This window comes from Trichoplusia ni, chromosome 14 (genome assembly GCF_003590095.1).
Source record: "Trichoplusia ni isolate ovarian cell line Hi5 chromosome 14, tn1, whole genome shotgun sequence".
NCBI classification, from domain to species: domain Eukaryota; kingdom Metazoa; phylum Arthropoda; class Insecta; order Lepidoptera; family Noctuidae; genus Trichoplusia; species Trichoplusia ni.
Window position 1 is genome coordinate 10,672,400 of NC_039491.1, and position 19,636 is coordinate 10,692,035.

General features: G+C 34.8%; 1 protein-coding gene across 7 annotated transcripts in view; it reads right to left on the reverse strand.

Moving 5' to 3' along the window:
* Nucleotides 1-17,170, reverse strand: part of LOC113500707 — a 175,898-nt gene extending 158,728 nt beyond the window's left edge. For 2 of the 7 annotated variants that reach the window (XM_026881587.1, XM_026881584.1), the window contains exon 1: nt 16,913-17,165. The gene's annotated coding sequence lies outside the window, so the exon portion shown is untranslated. Of the gene's footprint in view, nt 1-16,862 lie in introns of all 7 variants that reach the window. The other 5 variants (XM_026881588.1, XM_026881590.1, XM_026881585.1 and 2 more) reach the window with 5 other exon arrangements.
* Nucleotides 17,171-19,636: the final 2,466 nt, after the last annotated feature.

A 19,636-nucleotide genomic window follows, 5' to 3' on the forward strand; every position in this document is an offset into this window, starting at 1 on the left:
TAATGCGCGTGTGCGAATCGATTAAGAGTTCGCAGCATGCATCAATATACGTTAATTACTAATTTTCTACACTAAGCGTATTCAATTTATTGACTTTAATTTTAATATAATCCGATATGTGTTGGTTTGCTGGCTATAATTATAAACCCCTGCCTGTACTACGATATCTTAAACCAGGACTGATGCCGTGGTGGAAGCGAGAGCGACAGATACCGCTAAACATTGTGTATAGTCGCGTCTCTTTTCCACAAAATAAGTGTTACGTAGAGTTCTCGTGGTAGGCGGTCAGTATTATATTTCGTTGTTTATTTGGGCTGGATTAGGTCGTTCAACAAAATTATCTCGTATACCCAAACAATAGATTATGTTTCATAAGTCTAGCTAGCTTATCCTCCTACGATATCGCAATTTACTTTTATATTTTTTTTCAGTAAGTAAATCTGTATTGTACGTTTAATTCGTTATAAAATATAAAGTACTAACACCGAATAGGCGCAGGACGTAAATGAGAATAACATCAGAAAAGTAGCATAATTGATTTTGTAAACTATAAGAAAACTCGAATCCCTCACTAGCTAATATGATAAACAAGTAGGAAAGAAAATAAAACTGAAATAATAAAACAAAGAACAAAAAAGAGTTTCAATAAGGTCTTTTTCACCTTGTGTAATATCTAACTTATCAATAATTCCAAAAGAACTTAAAATTTTCACTGCACTCGAAACATAAATAAAAAATTAAAAGTAAACTCAGCTAAGATCAAGAAACATCATAAACAATGTGACATAATATAACCTTAAACAACAATCCACAATGATAAGAAGAATACTCATTAAAATACATTAAAACGCATCGAAACGAAATTCACGATAAGGTCATAAAACAAAAGATAAATAAATATAAATGATCAATAAACATTAATAAATTTGAATGCTGGCTTTTGAACCCTTGACTCACTCTCTGATTCACAAGTGATATTATATGACACTTTTTTGTTTTTATTATTGCTTAAATATGATTCGGAATACTCGGGTTGCGAACTTACGAGTTTAAGAGCTTCGATTCATAAGTGATAAAATGGCACTTTATTTTTTTAAAGTCAATTCTTGATAAAATATTGTACAAGCTTGCGTTTTGTCCCTTCCAGTTGCTTTGATATTAAATACGCAACTTTTAAGAAACTACTACTATATTTTTATTGAAAATATATTTTTTTAATTTTATTCCGTAAAACAGAATCTTAAACAATCACAAAAACCGTTACCTATCACTTTATATTTCTGTACCAACCTTTATTTCTAACCTAACCTAAACACTGCATTGAAATGAAAAAAAAACTATTTTTCAGAATTGCATTTTTATAGACAAAATTAAACCTCAGACAGGGCTCAAACCTACTACCACTATATCGACGCACCCGTTCCTTTACATTTCTAAATATCACCAATTACATTACAAGTCTTCAGAAACATCAAACTCTTTATTTGTCCAATTAATATTTATCACCCAACCCAACTTATGACTAGAACCGTTACAAAACTCCCTTCAACAGTACCAAGTACGTAAATATTACTAATAGCCCATTTACATAAACATTAAGTACGTTTTCGACACGAAATATTCAATAGGTGTCCCGAACATGAGGTGTGATAAGATACGCCCACGCCAACATCCTGCTTTACTAGAACACTTACATGTAATTGTTGTCAACGTGTGTGTTTATATGTTGTATTGATTTGATATCAGTATCTAATATCTATCAATGTTTGGAGTTAGAATGAAAATGTAAAGAACAGTTTCAAACTGTATACGGAAAGAAATATACTGTTTTATATGTTTATGAAAGAAAGATCAAAAGTATATGTTTGACAGAAATGCAGTAGTTTTTCTTTACGATAATACTAAAAATTTTCTAACCTTTTTTTCTTGTCATTGGATTTCTCTGTTTCACACGGATGATGTTATGCAATCGCAAAGAATCTTCCTCTTTCTTCTTTACAAGAAAACATGGATAAAGTCTTACTAAAATCCCCACATATACTATGTACTACAAAAGGAATCTATCCGTGACACATATTTGAATGAAAAGTTATATAAAAATAACTGGACCACGACAGAACATTCTCTACTTGATAACCGATATACAAAGTAAATTTGTAGACAAACGCTTTAAATAAACGCTATAATACAAATCTTGGAACATAGAAAGACGTTTGAAAGTAACCATTAAGCAATCTTAATAACATAAGTTCGACCCGGTCGCGTCACGAGCCGCCATCAGTATTGATTCGCAAGCCTGCTATCAGGCATATTAGCACTTGACACCTACGTTGTTTTGACACATCGCGATCGCAGCAACCAAGCATAAACTGTACAGCTTTATCGTTAATTATCTCTATCTATACGAACATTTTTGCGGAGGTTTTTGGATTATTTAGGTCAAGCCTTGCACTAAAATAACGTGTTTAGTGCGAGTTGATTCGTGACATGGAGAGTTCTGTACAAAAAGGCTAAAAATACTAAGCGATTGGGTGACACAGAATTAGAAAATAATTTTATTTGTCAAACAACAAATTAATGAACGTAAAAACCATTGCGTACTGTCGGTAGCTGTTATAGTAGTAAAAAAATCATCTGCGTAAAACTTCGACCGCCTAGAAATAACGGTGACTGCCGGATGGACAGAAGGATAGACATAGGAGCCTCCAGTAAAAGGTTCCGTTATTTACCCTTTAGATATGGATCCCTAAAAAGTGCAAGTAAAACTTGGATTTGATCATCCAAGTTTCCAGAAGCTTTAGGTCCCAGGCACGACTGTTTTAAAAAACACAAAATTCTACTTCAAATTTTACAAAAAAATACTGGTTACTAAACGATACCTGAATCAGGCCAAACAGATTAACCTGCTATCAACTAAACAGCTTCATTAAAAGGTCATCGTCCTAAAAACGAAGGGAACAAAACTCTACAGGACCATAAGGAGAGACAAATAAAAATCCGGGGAAAAGCCCCGGTAAATTGATAGCGGAAGTCTCGGCGGGACTATTAGTGTTCGTCGCATGTCAAGCAAGGCTTAGCCGCAGTAAATAAAGCAATTTAGCATTTCCCACAGAACTATACGACTGTACGTAAGTGTTGAGAGCCTTCATTCATTCTTTGTGTTGTCATAACGTCTTCATTTCTTTACGTAGGTTATACTCCTGTCTGCATATGTAAAGTAAAATTAATTTGTATATTTTGTGCTCTCTGCTTTTCTAAATCATAGAGTCCTAGTATTTCTATGGGAAAGGTATTCTGATTACACCTGTTTCCTTCAAGATTATTCTCCCTAAGGATGACAATTTGGTACCGCGCAACTAGTCATTAATACTAATGTTTTATAATTTTATTTAAAGATACTTACATCCAAAAAAGACTGACCTACAGTGACTTTTCGATTTTGACATACATGACATAAAAATACATTTTGATTGTGACATATAAGTTTTGCGTGTCCGAAAATTATATTTTTTCCTTTCTTACCAGCAAGCGGCACGAATGCATCCACTCATAGCACATACAGCTAAACAGTTCCACAGTCTCACCCATTTTATGTGTTTGCATGTGAAGCCATTACCGAAGGTACATGCTCTGCTATTACTAATAACGTTCAATGCTTTGCTTGCTTTAACTTCTTAATTAGTAGCTGTTGAATTAACCTAATTATTTGTTATCGTCACTTGTTTTGAACGTTAATTTTCCGTTCGGTTTATTTTTATCATTGCTGTGCGTTCTTGATGCATATATGTTTGGTTATAGATATATCCCTTCCGAATGCTTATTTGCATACATTTTAGGATGCCTTTTCATAGATGTTTTTCCTTAAGTGTTTTACATAACATTGATGTGCGGGATTTTAATAACGACAAAACACTTGCAGCAAAATATAGCCTTACATAAATATACGTCCTTTCGTGGAGTAACAGTTGATTCATTGCCAAATAATATCAAAAATCGTCAAATAGTTTAACCGTGTATAAAACAAAGACACATTCACACATACTTTCTTAAGATAAGTTTGCTGTAAGGCTCATAAACCCTATATTCTACACCAAAACACCACAATATTCGTCTCAACGTATTGTATTAGCTGAATGGTCGATAATAGCAAGCGCGGTGCCAATCAAGAATGCCAAGGTTATTTTCTCCACAAGTTAGAAGATTAGAACTATATAATGTAGCGGCATGTACGATACGAATTGTAGAACTACGAGTACCGCTTGTACGGTAACTGTTGTATTTGTCGGTATCGATAACGTTTGTCATGATTTTACGGTCATTAAGGATGCTTTGATAAGTGTTGTATCTTTATCTATACTAATATATAAAGCAGAGGAGTTTGTTTGTTTGTTTGATAAAGATAAAGATAAAGATAAAGATAAAGATAAATTTATTTGTTAGAAAACAGTGCATTAAGGTGTTACATATTATTATAACTAGTATCTTGTATTCTACCATTACTGGTGTACAAATCTTAAACTTATAAACTAAGAAAAAAAAAAAAACAACAAATATAGGCCAAAATTATATAACGCGAAAGGATGTATAAATATTTTATAGATAAATTTCAGGAGAAAAATTATCATTACATTATACAATCATATTTTAACAAATATATTACATTGTATCACTTAAGTATTCATTTACAGTGTAGTAACACTTATCAATCAGCATGGCAAATAATTGTTTTTTAAATATGTTCAATGTTTCATTTTTAAAGTTATTAGGTAATTTATTATAAATTCTAATAGCCATGCAATACGAGTTTTTACTGAACATTGCTGTGCGTTGTTTTGGTATATGAAGTTTGTATTTATTTCTACTATGTCTATTATTGATATTACAGGCATTTTCAAATAAGTATTGATTTTTATAAACAAACACACATATCTCATAAATATACAGGCATGGTAGAGGTAGAATATTATATTTTTTGAAAAGTGGTACACAACTGTCTAGATAATCAGCTCCACATACAGACCTGACACATTTTTTTTGGGCTCTGAAAGCTCTTTGAACGCGCTAATCTCAGAAACTACTGGTCCAAATTGAAAAATTCTTTTTGTGTTGAATAGACCATTCATCGAGGAAGGCTTTAGGCTATAAACCATCACGCTGCGACTAATAGGAGCGAAGATACAATGGAAAATGTGAAAAAAACAGGGCAGGTGTAAATCATAAATTATATCTTCTACCCACGGAGACGAAGTCGCGGGCAACAGCTAGTAAATAAATAACTGAATAGAGATTTCCGTTTAACTTTTGTTCTTGTTTTTACCGTATACGTAGTAAGAACCATTTTTGATGAGAGTTATGGATTTAATTTAATAAAAATACTAAAATGTAATGAAATAATCTCTTCGGGAAATAGGATAGACGTCATCACGTTTTTGCGTCGAAATTTTCCTAGCAAGCTAGGTATAAACGTCATGTCAGTGTTGTCTTGAGCTCATGATACAGGCAATAGATTAACAGCTACGTCTGTTGCTCTTATTTGCCTGTTGCATTTATTGAATTCACTATCTTTATCAAATTTTAATGATGCCCATTGTTAAGTTTCAGCTAGCACGACTCGAAAAATACAACGATATATACTGCTGTCACAAATCAATTAAGTACATTTACACAGTGACGTCATTGGTATTTTTAATTCTTTCCAAAAAAATATATTAAGCATCAAAATTATAATTAACATTATTATAATACCTCCCTAACCCTTTAAAATTTAAGGGCTCTATAATGCAAACAATAAACACGATAATGGCTATAATCCCTGAGGTTATATATTAATAAGCTACGGAACCATGAGCTGAGAGGAAATTACCATCGGTTTTGAATAGGCTTTCCATCCCGCGGGTCTCCTTAGGAAGCCAAGATATATAGGTATTTATGCTAAGGGCGTATTAAGGATTTGTCTAATACTAACTTTGCCCTGCTACTTTCGCTTTGTCTTTTGTCATATAGAGGACTTTTTTCTGTATAGGATAAAAATTATGTATCATGAATATATATATAAAAAAACTGTCTGTCTGTTACGATTGTAAGGGGAATTGCCATCTACCAATTTTGCATGAAAGGAGAAAACCAAACTCCATAGAATCTTGGGCCTGGCGTTACAGAGCTGGAATTTTGCCATAAATTAGAGAACTTAGGAAGATTTCACGTCCCCAATTTTCACGTCTCTCAGCAATGGCCAAGTTGGTAAAATCAGACAATGTTTACACTGATTGTTAGTCTCAGCGAAACCTCCTTATTATAGTGAAACCTCCTTAATTCTTCAAGATCCTTACTGAAACCTCCTTCTTCAAAAACTGTGACTGGACTATCGGTGCGCTTTAAGACGGAGCGTGCTTAGTAACCTAGCAACGCTCTCTCTCTCACACTCTCTGCTGTCAGCAGGCATCGCAGCCATATTTTTGTTTCGAGCTGTGCGCTCGCAACCTAATATGATGAGGTTTAGGTACCTACTTACATAAAAAGTGGTGAATTCAGATTAATATTCTTGAAAACCTCAGCAGAAAACTATGTTTGCTAGATAGGGCCTACTTACATCAATAATGACATATTTAAGCATTGTGTTTACTACCAGGGAATTTGATGCTATCTGAAATTACAGTAAACTGCGATTGCGACAATAGGTTTATTAAAATAAAAAAACCGTATTATTGAGATCATTCTTTATTAACCACCTTCGTTAGGATTATCATAATATAATAATACACTATCTAGGAATTGTGCAGGAGGATAATTGGTCCATGGTGTGGGCACAGCACCCAACCAATATTCGCCTTTCTATTGTGTTGCAACGGTCTGTTGCTATTCCTCCATTAATGCACTCATGATACCGTATCCACCAATTGTCAGAAGAGCAATATTCAGATCCGGTTGTCCAGCAAAGGTCAGCAGGAATGCAGGCATCCAATATGCAAGCGAGGGTCAGTCAGAAGGCAATCAGTTTCGGAGTCCAGTATTCGAGCAGAGGTTTAATATTGTAATGAATCTCGAGTATTTGAAAAACACATTCACATGCGCGAAGATACGAAGAGCGAATGACACGGAAAAACGATGTCAATTGTCAGACGTTGACATTGGCATTTGCCATTTACTAGTGCAATCCATGTGAAATAAATGAATCGATTCGTTGAAATCGATTTTTTCAATTATTTATTTCCTTTAATGATTTTTTAATCGTGCTTACATAAAAATATTATTATACACCAGATTTTTTTTTATTTTACAATGATTTGAATTTAAAAAAGCAATTACAATAAAATAAAGGCTAATGCAGGTTTATATTTTGCCCAAAGAACGTGACCATGCAACCAGCCTTCTGGGCATGTTTCCCGACTTTGGCATGGATGAAGATGTATTTTTTGACGTTTTGTAAATAATGTATATTTTTCATTTTATATTGATATAGTTTTAAAAATGTAATATCCGCTAAATCGATTATATTCTAGGTACACTCTATTGTTTTATGCTAGTGTTTCCAAATGAAGTTATGTACAATAAAATAAATACTTTACAAAGGTTGTTTTAAATAGAAAAATAAAAATGTACTTTTTTTTAGACTTGGCCATTGTAATTGTTGCTAAGATTTAAATGGGTTAACTAAGAAAAATAGTAGAATTTTTTGGTACATATTTCATTCGTGTAACGGCTAGGCCCAGAATCGGGTTTCTCCTTTGACATGGGTAAAAACATTGCTTGAATTAAGCGCTGGCTTGTCTAGACTAGCGCATAAACCTTAAACAATGAATTAAAATATTACATATAAAAATAATCATAAAACAGTGAACCAGTTTCTTTATACTTTTCAAACATTATCGAGTACCTGATTGAACGTATCATTTTGTTCTATATTAAATAGCAGTTTGTCTTGAATTCTTATCAATAGGTACGTATGTTGACACACGTCTCTCACCTTATGAAACAAAAGAGGATCACATTGCAAATTCACCTTTGACATTTGACGGAGCAAGTATTCTTTTCACGAAGGAAAACTGTTTCTTGTCTATTTCTTTACCTTTATTTGTGTCAATAGAATATAGTAAATATTTAGTGCCTACTTAAGCTTTTATTTGGTATTTGTGATGATTAAAGGTTTCGGAAGGCACTTTAAATTGTGGGTCCCGGCTGTTATTCTTACATCTTTGACAGTCGTTACAGGTAGTCAGAAGCTTGAAAAGTCTGACAACCAGTCTAACCAAGGGGTATCGTGTCGCCCAGGTAACTGGGTTGAGGAGGTCAGATAGGCAGTCGCTCCTTGTAAGACACTGGTACTTAGCTGAAACCGGTCAGACTGGTAGCAGACCCCAACATAGTTGGGAAAAGGCTAGACCGATGATGATGATAAAGGTTATATTTTTAAATGCCGCTGGTTTGTTTCTAATCAATTTAAGTAATTATATAACTAACTGACGGACATAAAATATGTGCGTCATTTCCTTTTTTTACAACGCTCTGACTAAGAAAATTCACCTTTATGTCAGGTGGAATTTTACATACATTAAAATTACATCTACAAAAATGTCTTATAATATGACAGTGACTATGTTAGTCTTTAAACATGTGCACTAATTTGCTAATTACAAAAAAAAACCAAACTTCATCTTTCAGATTGTTTTTAGCACAACCTCGCCACGCACTGCCCGTCATTGCAACTCCTGTAAGTCAGAATTCACAATGAAACTAACGAATTCATTCGCTTCGATTATTTTTTTGCTGTTTGATTTTCGCTATTGACTTCAACCTACGTCGAAGGCACGGCCTGAGAATATATCGTTCTTCCAAGAACTAAGAACACCTCCTTCTACTGCTCAAGCCAGAATCACCGGATCGCACAATCATACCATTAGATTTTAGACCTAAGTCAAATTTTCCTAACATCATTTTCGCAAAGGTGATACCGGAATTCTTTCTCCACTCCGTCATAGTTCAAGTTTCCATACCATCCGTAACAAATGCGTTTACGACAAATACATATGTCAGTAGTTCTGTGACACTCGATCTATCTCCGTCGCAACGGTATTTAATATGAGATACAATATTTGCCAGTCGACATTTTCAGGGTATTTACCGATCATGTTTTTTGAAATTGTAAGCTTAATATATCTGTAGAATGCAATATAGTACTTTTGCTTAAGTAATATAAAAATATTTTTTTGAGTTCTTAAAAAAAATATCTTAGAGAAACATGGCTAAAACACTCCTTTAATGACTCTTACGTTACAGTCAGACCATATTCTTTAAGTGCCATTAAAAATATGAGAGACAACCTGATATTGGATTTATTGCCCGAATGCAATTTTTTTTTACCCCTGGAATATTGGTCTCGAAATGTAATCATTTATACTGTCAGTACGATTTTTAACTCTTATACGTGTCTCTTTTTTAGAAAGCTTAAGTCGACGTTTTCCGTCTGACTACCCTGAGAAAAATCGACACATACTAAACTTTAAAACAAAAGTCAGTCAGTCGTTCTATTGGCTTGGATATATGTAAATTAAAAATATCTGTATATATATTAAAAAAAATCACCTCCCTAACTATTAACTTCTAACGATAAAGTATATCTAACATTTATCTTAATAAGAAACATCGACGTATCTGAACCGATTTAAATTGGACGAACACCTCACCTTACAACTCGGCTATCACTCGCAATTGCGTGATAAACTCGCATCTAACCGCTGGTCAAGTCACCCCTTAACACTAGCCATAAATAAACTCGATAGCAGCTAAAGGCTTGATGATAAAAGTCGTTTAACAGAGATAAGGAACGACTTGTGCCTTGAATTTTGGACCCTTAAGTTTATACAATATTCGATTTAAATGTAAAGTGAATAAGGGTGAGGTTTGAATGGCAATCACAGAAAATGTTGTTGTAGTTTACGCTGCAAATTTTTTTCTTTTTTAGCATAATTAAAGGCATCTTTATGTCTTTGATTCTGGCCAGTGATGTATACCGGGTAAGTAATAAACTTTGATACATAACACACATTTTTTATTCTTCTATAGAACGCTTACGTCTACCTTATTAAAAAAATACGTTTGTCAAAAATCCCCCAATTATTTTAGTCAGTTGCCTGAATTTCTTCCAATATTCTATCTTTTGATATCTTGAATATAAGCGCCTAATTTAATACTCTCTCTAATCGAAAACCTCAATTGAATATCCAAAAGGAAATCAAAGTAACTTCAAGACCGTATTTAACTAAACATAGCCTGTCAAAGAATAACATGATATTAGACGGTGACACAATGTACTCTCACGCAGACAGCAGTAGTTTATACAAATGTATCCGGTTAGGTGAGTCTAGGTGTTCCTAAGGCTGGAACTGGATTCTGGGAGTAAATATGCCCACTGTCCTGTTAAATTGAAACTTGTAGCCTTTTTTGAGACCGGCTTTATGACAGAAAGACAGCTGCGGGCAGGAATTATTCAACTGTACGCGTTCGCTTCATAGCGAAACTTTGGGATCAGGCAAATATTTTTTTTTTCTATCATGCCAGTAATTTATTTGATATTAGAGGACAATTTATTTTTCTTTTTGGTTGTTTTCGGCTTGTGCTCTCGTAGGCGAAGAATGCCTTTTTAATGCCGTTAATTTCACCGTAATATTTGTTTATTTCTAAGATAAGTTTTTTTAGCGACATCTGTTTCGTCTGCACTGTTGGTATATACAAATTATTGTTCCATGACTGTATATATTAACGTGAATGTGAATATAAATCTCGTTATAATCTTCCGATCATCACTTGGAGAACACCAAAAAAAAACAAATTTAACTCGGTTTATCTGCTAAAATAAAAAAATAAACTTTTTTCACATCTCCGACTGTACTTTTGTTGACACACCCATAATGAAACACTAATAACTTTTCCTTTTTCAATAACCACCGACTCTTAAAATATAAAGGAAAAAAAACTACCTCAAACATTATTGATTAAAGATTACCAACTTCAGTTCAAATTCTAAGAATTATAACCGAGAGACACGACTACAACCTTTAAAGTTAGATCTCACAACGCCGCTTACCATTAAACTTGGTCTTATACGTTATCGATTATCAATATCTCGATTTTATTCACACGTAATAAATCGAATACGAATTATTCGAATCCGATTGTGTCGTATAACGTGGTGTCACGTGGTATAACGTAATATGTTATGGTTAAGTGTGGGTGTTTATCTGCATAGAAAATCTCTATATGACCAAAAACAACCCTACGGCTATAAACGCGTCATAGTAACGATGAACAAAACAAAAGAATGAAAGAAAATGAAACAAGTGAAAATTGACTCGTATTTTTTTTTTTAATAAATGTGAATTGAATACTCAGAGTATTTTCTATTTCGCAATCAAAAACAGAAATCTACAAAATTTTATGAAGTACATAGCTCTATTGTTGGAGCAGAAATTGTTATACCTACAGCTGAAATGAATCGCAAGTTTGGCTTGAAAAATATAGTCATATAAATAATTTACCATTTAACATTATTTAATCTAAAAAATAATATATAATTCAACTTATCTATTAACTACAAGAACAGGGTAAATTGTCGAGCTTCATAGAGTCAACAAGCCGTAAAAGAGTGTAATGGAAGCTAATGAGGTGAAAACGACAAGAAAATAACAGCGATACCCTCTGCCTACGCTATCAGGGAACAAGAATATACACACATGTGAATTTTGTAGGAAAATATTCATAACATCCCTGCCTGAAATCTGAATGTAGGTTATTTAAATTTGTTACACTTTCACGGCGAAACTGCTTTACCGATTTCGATCAAATTTGGTTTACGGATCAGGATTGTGGAAAAATATAATCTAGATGAGTAATTTTAGCCTAAACGAGTTGTGATATATGCTGATATTATTACCCTACTTGAGCTTACTCCTAATATACCAGATGAGCGACTAACAAAACTTCAATATAGTATTTTTGTACACTTCTTAGTTGTCTTTTTGGTTGTTCTAGGCCCAGCAGTGAGGAAAACAAGCCAATATTATACATAAATTCAAAGAACCGGACATAAATCACTAACTAGTAAACTAGTAGAATCAAATAATTAGTTCTGATGTACGGATAGCAAGTTAATTCGATACGCTGTATCTAGCCACCATATTATCTCACATCCGTTGTGCACACCATCATTATTTTAAGTGCTGTACCTTTTTGCGACGAGGCAACGTCAAATATGACTTGAATAATATTTCCTCTTAATTCTTGGCTGTTCGTACACGTGGATTTGTAAATGTCTGAAATACAGATTTTAATTCCTAAAATTGTGTGACTTATGTTGACATGTGTGCAAAGAGCTTAATCATGGTTAAAAATAGGGAATAAGAAATTTAACTACTATTAATAAAAGAAGCAGAAACTCGAAAATTTTCTTAACACAAAACTGTTTCTATTCCATTTTTTTTTCTTTTACAAATCGTCTCTCGAACTGAGGAATTTAATCCTTAGTTACTTACACAAGGACACCCAATCATTACTATTACATACAGTACTCAAGTACTCAATTTTAATTTATAACAAATCTCAAACCAGAACTCTTCCTAACAAAATACAATAAACTGCAATATGATTGTATAATCACAAGTGAAGGTGAACTTTAACTGACAAAGACCCGTGGGAGGACAACCTGACACAATAATAAAGAGATATCAGACACAGCTTACCGAAGCGATATGCAACACCGCAAGTATTCTAACTTCGGAGAATTACAATAAATAGGTATTGTAAGACTTTGGCCTAAATACGGCTAAATAGGTGAAGAAACTTAGATGTCTACGAATGCTGTGTGTGCACAACTCAAAACTACACTGTTATTTTTGGGTTTATGTGTTTCTGCGTATGCTTTGTTGGAGATCCAATATTCCTAATAATAGATAAATAAATAAAATGATTAAAGGATATAACGATCGTTTTGTTAGGTTAGTTTTTGAAGAGCGCCATGAATATTGCCAATATTCCAGGAGTGGAGATATGTGGAGAAATGTCAAAATAAGGGAGGTAGACTCTTTTAAACTCCTGGGGACCTAAAGTAAGATTGTAACAGCTGTGAAAGCGTCTGTATCATGCACCCGCAACAACTACTTTTACATGTATTAGTAGAGCTCTGTGCAATAAAAATTGTCAAATTTCGTCTTTGAAAATTTCAACTGCCTGTCTTAAACGGTTCATGAGATACAGCTTGGTGACATACGGACGGACGGACAGCGAATTCTTATTAATAGAGTTCCTTTAAAACCTTTGGGTAAGGAACCCAAAAAACCAAGCCAATAATTCATATCTGTTTCAATAAAATACAGTGTATTTAGTGAATTTGTATACGAATATAAGGCTATCATAGTTTGTATCCTAAACATACATTCCTAGACCGTGCTCTGTTAACCTTACAGGGATTAACCTTATATACTCATTAATTCCAATTACTTAGGGCTTCATTTGTTTGTAGCTATCATCTCTATGTTGACTTAGAACATTATGACAGACAATATGAGTCAAAATGTAAATCAATTTGTAGAGAAAGTAAGAGACACACTGATCCTAGTAAGACTTACTGACAACATGTGTATTATTAAGTGTCTTTATATTGTCTATAAAAAGTTGAGATATCAAAAAAAATATTTCTCAACTTTTCTAGCCCCATCTAGTCTCAAACTAAGAAAAGCTTGTATAAAGAGTACTAGTATACATTTCTAAATACACACATAATATAGATAAAGTACATCCAGACACTCTACAAGTGATCGTGTTCATCACACAGACATTTGTCCTAGGTGCCATCGAGCCCACGACCTCCGTATAGAAAAATGTACGTTGCATATTTGTCATCAGTTCGTCTCTACCTCTAAACCTAACAAACAGATTCACTTTTTGACTGTACCTTAAGAACGTACATTTACTAACAAGTCTTCTAAGAGTGAAGAACGCGCATAGCATATTAATATGTTATATCATTGCAATACATTGACTAACACAGATTGTACTATCAAAGTCATCACAGGGAATGTAAAATGTAAAAATCACTTTAAATTCTCAAACTGAATATTGAAACTGTGCATAGAACAGAAAAATACGGTAGCTGGTACTATTTAACGCGGACGCGAGTGAGGAAATGATCGATTTTACAAGATAACTACAGGACATACATAGGACAATATCTCAGACAATTTAAACATCCTGTATTGAACTCTCGTGTTCTCAGAACAAGCTGTTCAGACTATTTACTACTGCTAACGACTCAACAATTGTTTTACAAACACTTTAGTTTCTTATAGAACATAACATTAAACTTTTTATCAAGCGATTCGTTTTTGCTCGTTTCATTTCAACTTGGTTAAATTCCAGTAAGTAACTATCTTTGGTTTTCTTTTTATTTGCGGCGTTAAACCAGCCTTTTTCAACTGAACGTTGTTTGTTCATCGCTAAGGAAAGGCGCGACAACCTTTTTATTTGTTGCCAAGATGCTTTCCATCTTCTCAGAGTTCCTTTTCCAGGTATAATCTGTTTTATGATGAGGTCGGGATACATTTTCATTTGTTTCCTTTACGGAGAAAAACAATTGGACGGTTGCCGGAAAAGTAGGAATAAAGGTACACCGAAGTATTGTAATGAGCCAATAACACAGAAACCTCTCTGCAAAGAAGATTAACTCGGTCACGTTTTAGTAACAGGATTATACATAATCTACAGCATGTCATGTTATGGAGATAAATAGAATGGTTGGGTGTAACGTGGCGTCATCTAGTACACGTGCTTTATACACAATTGACTTTAAAAAGAATACAGATGATATCTGCTTGCAGCAAATTGATTTAGAAACTGTTTGTTTTATTGAACCTATTTTTTTAATCGCTGCCCGATGTACCAATGTTTGGTAATTTGAACGATTCCGTTTATTCTTCTAGCTTGGCATTTTTCTCGTTCAGAACTGAACGGAACTGTAGTCATATAATGTTGACTGCATACTAACCAGAAAAAAATATGTAGGCAACATCAATTGTAAAACATATTAAAACTTTTTCATGGTACTTAAAACCTAAAAAAAACAATTTATCTTCTATTTTAATTAACCTTATTCCTGTGATAACCGTGGCGGTAATAGCAGTGCTCTACATTATTAAGCAATTCAGTAAATATCACTTCTAATTTGTGTTGCCATCATGTTACAATGTAACAGTTTCTTCATCTTATTTCATCTTACTTCTTTGCTTAATCTGTTGCTTTGTATTTGCTTGTTTTTTCCTGCTTTTTATGCTACACTTAAGAAATTGTCTATCTTGCACCAGATTTTAGAAAGACTTGACTAAGAACCATATGTTTCATTAAACAGTCTTTATTTTTGCCCATTGTTTCGCGCCATAAGTACCTAGGATTAAAAAACTGAATTATTTGTATGTCAATCGAAGTTTTTCATTTACATTTATTTGCAGGAGAACCAAGAAAAATAGTAGTATTTAACCACATTATTCAAGGTGAATATTTTACAGAATTCATATCATTTTATTAAGAGTTAAAACGTGACATTATCAGAGTTCAATATTAAATGTTTTGCACATGTAATCGTTCACTTTCGATCCATATTATAATCGATTCATTCGTCCCACACTGGTCTATCGTAATCAAGAAACTTTAATTGTAATCGGTTTCACTGGAAAGAGACAGAATAACGATAACTGCGATTATTACAAACTTGTGGCTTCTGAATTTATCTGCTAATGACGGACAAAGTCTGCCGGCTAAGTAATTTGTGCGTCTTAGAAACTTCATTGCAAAGGAATCATTTCGACGGAATAATTGGATGCTCGTAATTTAGGTACGAACGAGATTATTGCTGGAGTATTTGCTAATAATGTTAGTGGAGTAGATTGCTTGGCGTTGAAACAGAAGGACCTCTTAAATGTTCTTGAAAAATTCCTCGTCACTGTTGGAGTTTATCGAAAAGCCCGAGTGCGCAACACGTTGCTTCTAATTTTCTTAAAACAACCGTCAGGCTTGTTTGTCTTTTTATAACGTATTCTGAAGAACAATAAAGACTGCGGCGTAACAATTATCCAATGGTTTGTTTTAAGCTTAATATTAAAGTTCAAGTTCAAGGGAAGCGTGAGCATGAATTATAAGTATGTGGTGTGTAATTAAGACTTATTTAATTTTCATATCTTCTTGTTTTCCACGTGTCGGAGCTTAATGAATGGTTTTCGTTTGAAATGTGTTCTAGAAACAATCCATTATGAATGTGTATCGCTCAAGCTTCTTCCGAATGCCATTTTGTGTTGGGTACCGGATTTTCTTTACATTTTCACTATATTTCATCATTTAGAGATAGGTAGATGGATAAACGAATTTCTTACGAGACTAGATAAATCACAATCAGGGTTGTTATATTAATATTAACCTGAAGGCACCCGATGGCTCTCGTTTTAATATCGCGATTAACGTTAGAACCGAAATGCATAATAGATTTCACTTCATTCCATGATGCAATACATGCAATGTTTTGGTACTTATCAATATTCTGGCATCACAGCAATTAAACGCATAGTATTGGCATTTGCTGCCAAAATGGATCGAGGAACTAATTCGTCGGCTGGCGAAACAAATGTGAGTGCGAGTCGCAGCTCGCCACGAATCAACAAGTGCAAGACGCACCGACAACATCTCTCGGCGGTAAACAAAGAAAAGCAACCAAGCCATGGAATTTGTTCGAGACAGAGGCAACGATCGTGAAAACTGGGCCGGACATGTGTGCCTCGGCCGTGACCGCTTTACAATCACTTTTCAATTAATAAAGAACAAGCAAGCACCTGCAGAATGCAACAGATTCTATCACTCGCAACAAACAAGCAATACGCACGCGTTTGATGCCGCTCCAATATAAATCCGGACCGCACTTTCACAGATTAGTTAGTGTGTTTTGTTTACGTACTTTTAGGGGTATAACACAGGGCACAGGTACACAGGGTAGCACGAGTCGAGTCGCGGACGTGGGCGCGCTGCACGGCGTGCGTGTGTATCGCGCGGCGGACGGCGCGGCACTGGCCAGGCGGCGCGAGCCACTACGACACAGCGCGAAGCGAACGCCAATTCGCAACTCGAAATACCTACGTAACGTAACTTAACTCCATAATATTTTATAGTTTCGTAATCGTGTTACTCGATTACTGTGCGCCGTTCGCGTCTAATCGATGTCACGATTTCGGGAGCGGTCCTTGGGACCGAGAGAATCGAACTCACATGCATTCCATGTCTGTTAAATGCAAGTCTGTAGGAAAGGTCAGAGTGTGCGGTTCGCAGTACAGAAGGCGGATAGGTACGTCAATGTATGTACGTTCGTCCTCCCACGTAGTTACGAAGATACGGAGATGAGAATAAGTTTCAACGACCATCTGCGGCTCATCATTCTAACATTAACTGCCGTAGTATTATCGCCTTATTTTATAAAAGACGTCAAACTTAATGTGGCTGGTATCCAGGAGAACAACATTGCTAAAAAACTCAGAATGAAACTTCACGACCGATTTGCGTTACGTACATCGTAGTCGACGCGACGGTAAACGGCGCATGAATATTCAAACGCCTGGTAATGAGAAGTCGTTCCATATTTCTTTCGTCTGGATGACTCCTGTCCAATATATCCTTGCCCCAATTGCGTTTAATTCAATAATCTTTCAAAAGACTAACGCCCTTGAGAATTTAGGGCATACTAACCGCCTAGCTTGTAATCCTCGGCAAGTCATGAATAAAGGGCACAGTTCACAGATGATGTATTCAGGCCAAAAATAATATTTGGGGACCTTTTCTCCTTTATCGTCCACAGAACTAATTTTGTTATTGAAATTTTCATAATCTCTTGATTAGATTTTAGTAATCTTGGCTTATAAGCCTGGTCCTTTGCGGCGGGTTCACAATTCTAGCGACTTACAGTAAAAGGACCAGTTTTGCTGATATGTATTCTTTACAACGCTTGGCTCTTGCGGTTTTACGGTTTATCTTATTTGCTTTAATATTTACTTTGAATCTAGTCATGTGGCGGTTTGAATAGGATTCTTGTGTGCTTTGTACTGAGAATCAAATTCAATTTTGCCTTTTGGAATTAGCTGAAAATTGTTTGTGGGTTTGATTATTTTAGCGATTCTATTCGAAAATTTAGGTCATGTTACATTTTTATGCGAATTGGTTTTGAAAAAAATTTACCACTTTTCTGTAGGGTTTTCCTAAAACGACAGCCTTTGGAAAACTTATCATACGCGATTACGCGAATTTAGCCTTGTAAAGTCCTTGGTAAAAATCTACGTTAGAAGTCTGTCTCAGAAGTCTTCCCCTTTGCCCATCAATGGGATAGTATAGGTAAAAAATGACTAATAATAAAAATCTCTCATACAGTACATACACCTATACCAAGGTGTACATTACCCCCCCCCCCACTATCGTCTTTCAGACTACGTTTTAGGAACACCGTTAACCTAGCTAACGCGTAGTAAAAGTTTATTGTTGTATTAAGTGTCGCACAAATGTACGCACTAAGTACTGTATGGAGAGCTCTGACGTTCACAAAGGGAATACCTATTTCATTTATAAGATTTCCTTCTTTTTGTTTACTAACTTCTTTAGGGGTCCAGATTTGTTCTTCATTAACGTAGTAGTAGTAAATATTTTTGGGAGTATTGGTTATTTTGCCTTTTAATTACAATAATTTAGAAATTAAACTGATTGCGAAGTTTTTAAAATTGGATGTTATTTTAGCTGAGTAATTCAGCAAGCATTCAAGCAGTTAATTGTTGACATAGGTAAAGTATAGATTTGGAGATAACCTAGACTATCTTCAAGAAACACATGTAACAGTGGGTGTTCATTAACACATCTCGACAAACAGTCGACACAGTCAGGATGATAGACACATATCTACAGGCACTTACATATAACCTATTTATTTTAATACATACGAGATGGGAAGCGTAGGTGTGTGCCATCCATGACGTGGGATGCTGGTTACGTGGGTGAGATCGGCGTCATTCGGCGACATTCGGCGATTTTCGGCGAACAATTTACGGATTTCGCCAATTTCTCGCTCCACTATTTTTGTTTGACAGTGTGAAAATAATGCGACGGTAATGGGTGGCGTGACAGTAATGGAGATGAGGACAGAAGGTCAAATGGGTTGAGTTTGTGATTTGTCGGGTCTATGAGTTCGAATACGAGTATACGTTATGAATAAGTTGATCGAAAACAAGTTCAGCTATGCTTTATACGGTCAGTTCATAGATGGGTGACCATCTTTTTCATAACGGGTTCCTTCGTGTATAGGGAGGCACATTAAATTGTAGGACCCGGCTTTTATACATACCGAAGCCGATTCTAACTTAGTTTGAAAAGGCTAGGACGACGATGATGATGGATGAATTTAAATACTATCACATATTGTCATTGGAGTGACATAGAATTTGTAAACTGGTCTGTATTTGTATGTGTAGGTAGGTTGATAGTTGAATTATGTGACCTATAAAGACACTAGGTAGTTACTTTCTCACCGCCTCCTTTCCTTTCGCTTACGCCGTACCCGTAATAAATCATTACTTAA